General features: G+C 45.2%; 1 pseudogene; it reads right to left on the minus strand.

The window, feature by feature from the left end:
* Positions 1-620: 620 nt before the first annotated feature.
* LOC147724800 (pyruvate dehydrogenase (acetyl-transferring) kinase isozyme 2, mitochondrial pseudogene) lies at positions 621-1,871 on the minus strand (annotated as a pseudogene).
* Between the last annotated feature and the right edge of the window lie 2,894 nt (positions 1,872-4,765).

Genomic DNA, 4,765 nt, shown 5'->3' on the forward strand with positions numbered 1-4,765 from the left:
CTGCATGCAGAATGACAATGGGCCAGTTTAGGCTCTTCCAGCATGTGGCGGCCTCCGTCTAGGGCAGGGCATTCTGTTAGGGTTAAAATGTACAAATCAAACGTATAAAGTTAAAAAGAAGAGGTTAAAGTTCTTACACAGTCTCAACATTTAAGAGCTGAAGATTTATTTTCCAGCAAAATTAAAATCGGATTATCTTTGTCTGGAGAGATGAAATCCCACTTCTCGCACGTCTGTTCTAGTCGATTTCTCTCCATAAGTCTCAAAACTCCACATTCTCAAATGCCCCTTTAAGGCCTTTCCATCATATTTCTTTTCAGTTTATTGGCAACAGCTGCAAAAGGTGGGTCAAAATACTTGGCGTGTTCAAAGTGCTGGAAATATTCAAATGGAGGTTTGAGACATGTTCTTTACAGTGCCACAGCACTCGTGATGTGCGATAATCGGACATACTGATCCCACAGTGAAGGATTTGGACACAAAAAAACAGATAAATACTGCACATAACCTCAGGCTTTGGGGTTCCCCATGCCACTTGCATACATCACCCTCTATATTGCAGCAGGTGTGGGATTAGGTCATGACTTAGTCTTTTGAGAGTGTATAAGCTAGTCCTTGACCTAGTGGCAGGCTGGTATGAAAAATGCTGCCTGGTAGCTGAGCCGATATATGGAGAGATGTTTAGGTTCTGCGCTGGGGATGCACCAGTCATCTATTTCTTGAGTTGACTGGCAGTGCTTCCAGGCAGATTTGTTGTAGACAGGAAGGCGTTCCACTGAGTCCGTCAACAGTGCCTTAAGATAAATGACTGCATCAGTTCCAAAGCCCTCCATGGAGAAAAGCTGCAGGTCACCCTGGAAGTACTTGGCATGGAGTCTAGAAATAGGAAGACCATGTCCAAAACCAGCCAGAGGTGTTCCACCGGCACCTAGATGTGGCATGGGTGCAGTAGAAGACATATAGCTGAAGAGCCTTTCAATCTTGAGTAGTGTGATACTGTCACTCATCTTAATATCAACATCTTCTCCATCCAGAGCCACCATCACCTTGATGGGTGGAAGCGAGGGACTGGAGTTGTGGTGTTCCACTGTTGCTCGCATGGCATTCTTGAAGAGCTCAAAGAGCATGTGATAAAGATGAGATGGAGCATATACGATGTGAATGGGGTGTCTTGGATCATTAGCATTGACTGCCTGGATTTCCAGATTAGGCAAAGCCATATAGTATTTATCACACAGCATCTTTGCCATTTCATAGGCATCTCTCACTACGTCAGTCACATCACAATTCGGATCGATGCTTCCAATGTTTTTAGGATGTGCAGGGTTTGTCGTTGCATCAACAATCAAAGTGTGCTGGTTGATCAGCATGTGGATAGAGATGCGGCTCAGGCAAAAGCTGTCCATAAAGTATTGCACATTCTGATTTGCCACTGGGTCGATGCCGAAGGCTTCCTTGTACTCCATGACACCCTGGGCCATAGTTGGGACCACATCTCTGGTTCCTGATGGTGATGAGGGCGTTTGCAAACTGTTCAAGGGTGCTCTGGTCATCTGGACTCTTATGAAGAAACTCCAGGATGTCCAACAAACTCTGAACATACCAGCTCTGCACCAGCTGAATGGAAGGGGTTCCCAGCAGTCGATCTGGTAGCAAGTTAATCTCTTTCATGATGTTGGCGATTCGCACTGGCAGCTCCAAGGCAGGAAGGCCAAGGAGGTTTTTTCACAGGCATTGCTAGATACGAAGTCCAGGAATTGCTTCATGGAGAGCGCTGAGGGAGAAAACTTAGGCAAATGGTCGAACTGCTTCGGGGCGCCCCCTGCCCAGCTCGAGGCTAGCATCAGGGTGCGAACCAGGGGCATCCTCATAGTGGGGCTGTCAGAGGAGGACGTGCATGGGCTGCTGCGTGTCTGCTCTCCGCAGCCCTAATCCAGGGCTCGATTTCAGGGTTGTCAGGCTCAACTCTCCCAGCCTGCTATTTCTTCCAGATTTCAATTGAAACTCTATTGTTCCGCCTCTAGATTTTGGGTTCTAGGTACCTGGCCTTGTCCAAAGATTCTCGGTTGACTCTACGTCTCTTGCCGAATGAGAGCTGAAGCATTTTTATTATTATATAAAACAAAGACACAGTTGCTGTTTTTTATTTATTTTATGCAACTACCATCAATTGACAAAGCCAATAGTCCTGGCTTGTTGTGGGTCTGTTACTGGATGCAATAATAGAAACAGCAAAATACCAGTCGGGCAGCACAATATGCTCAGCATATATTTTAAGCTGGGGTGTTTAAAATCACACACTTAATTACATCAGACACGCCCCTTGGAGAGACCCCAAGATTATTTATCCTACTTAAAGCCCTGAAAACAACACCATGTCACAGTCACCTCATGTCCTGGCACTGTGCATCATGCATAACTCATCACTATCAAGTTTTCCGATTGCCTATGTGCAGGGGCATAGTGAACTCTCTCCCACCCCACCCCTTGCTTTAGGAACTAGAGTGTGGGTGAAGTTCTAGCTGGGCCTCTTCTATGTGCAACTGGACGGGTGGGTGTATGGGTGAAGGATGGGTGGCTAATTGAAAGAAAGGGGATTGGAGAGAGAAAGGGAGGATGGATGGATGAATGATAGCATGGATGAATGATTGACAGAATGGATGGGCGAATGGGTGCATGGATGAGTGAAAAGAAGAATGTGAAGATGGATGAGTGAAAAAATGCATATATGAGTGAAAGGGAGGGTGGAGTGCTGGAAGAAAAGATGGGTGGATGGGTGAAAGGGTAAATGATTGGGTGGATGGATGGGTGGAAGAGTGGATGGATGAGTGAAAGAATGGCTTGGGTGTAAGGGTAAATGGTTGGATGGATGAGTGAATGGATGGATGGGTGGAAGAGTGGCTGGATTAGTGAAAGGATGGATTGGGTGAAAGGGTGGATGGATGGATGGAAGGATGAGTCAAATGATGGATGGAAGGATAGATGATGGATAGGTGTGCAAATGGTTTAGAAGTTTTGTATATATGGATGGACACACAGATGGAGGTTCAGAATGAATTGTGAAAGACTGAATGATGGATAAAAGAATTAATAGATGACATTTTGAGTGGCACCCAACTGCTACTTGAATGTTACACTAGTAATTGTAAATGTTTTGTTTTAGTGTAAGATCTTAGGGAGAGTCTCATAGTGCCATAAGCTGTGCTTGAGATGTATATTGTGTTTGTAGCAACAGGGAAGGGGTCAAAAATAAACTCTGTAAAAGTGTATCGACAGTGCATTCTCTAAGAAAGCTGCAGGGAAAAGCACCTTTGTGACTGCCGTCAGCTTGTGCAACTCTTTGCGAAGCCCCCATAAGCAAAGTCAGATTCCATATTTTAAGTTTCACTTGCTGAAACACCCATAATGCATTCCCTATAGTGGGTTCATCACAGCAATCCTTCCTTTAGTTCACCTATGCTTGCAGCTTTACATCTTACAATGGCACTCAGATATGAGATGCTATTAACAAAGTCTATCCAAGCAGATCTTCCTGACCACTTCTCTCACCAAACATGCCTTCTCAGGACCATGTGTTGTAAACAAAATTTCAGACTGGACAACCCAGTGCAGTAACCATATAAATAGATTATCATCATATAAAATACCACAAAAAGACCCGCACAGTTGCTCCAAGCTGCACGCATACCGAAAAACCGTGAAGTGCCCAATAGTCTCAAACTAATATAAAACTTGGTTGTCTATTTACGTACTTTATACTATTGCACAACTTCCTCTGATGTGTCTGTAAAACTTGTGTCCCGAATTTTTGCCCTGAATTTTGACCTTCTGTCCTGAATTTTTGTCCTGCATTTTGACCCTCTGTCCTGAATTTTTACACTTACCGTCCTGAATTTGCACCCATGCCAGTTGGTCACCCTAGGGTGCAGGTGTTCGCTCCTCTCAGACCTGAATGCACAGGTTGCAACCAGTGCATCTGCAGCAATCTTTACTAACCCCCCACCCTTTCTGTAGTTGCTGTTTTCGACTAACCAATGCTTTTGACACCACTCCCCCGCCCCATGTCCCCCACGTGACCCACCACGTCCTGCTCCCTGCCTCCTTTCCCATTGCTTGGCCATGTAAAGTATGACTGAAAACGTATAAGGTCCCAAAAGCGAGACCTATTGGTTATGCCAATGCTTGTTATGATGATATTCAAGATGATGATGACGTGGTACATGTTGCTAAGAAAGCAAAAATAAAGAAGCCATAGGAGGCCATATTGGCTGTAGCGGGTAACCGGATGTTTGTCCCCGGCTGATTCCACATCATACCTCAGTGGAGTGGTTTCAGCTGCTTTTCTGAAATGGTTATGTTAAGGCCAGGAGAAGAGAGCCTATGGATAGAACAGTGGGGTAAAAAATATAGGTGGAATGTCCTAGACCAACAATTTCTAAGAAGGCAGCTTTAATACCAGTAGGGGTTCAAAATATTGTGACCTTGTTGAGCAGACGGAGTAAGGATCTCAGGAAGAGAGTAGACAGGGCATGGTCTTCCTGCCAGGATAAGATGCTGGACACTTGCGGCTGCTTGCCAGAATTCTCTGTTCAGTGGGACATGCAAAAAGCTCAGGGAGGTGTTGCCTCCCATGGTGAAGTCTAAATGGTCTCGGAAGGCCATTTGTGTTTTGGGGAATCCCAATGCGGGGTTGTGATGTGAAAGAAGAAAATGCCTTCTATTAAGGAGAGCCCCAATAATGGGCGACTTGCCAGGATCAGAAGTT

The sequence above is a fragment of the Lissotriton vulgaris genome, chromosome 4_1, assembly GCF_964263255.1.
Source record: "Lissotriton vulgaris chromosome 4_1, aLisVul1.2, whole genome shotgun sequence".
Lineage (NCBI taxonomy): Eukaryota > Metazoa > Chordata > Amphibia > Caudata > Salamandridae > Lissotriton > Lissotriton vulgaris.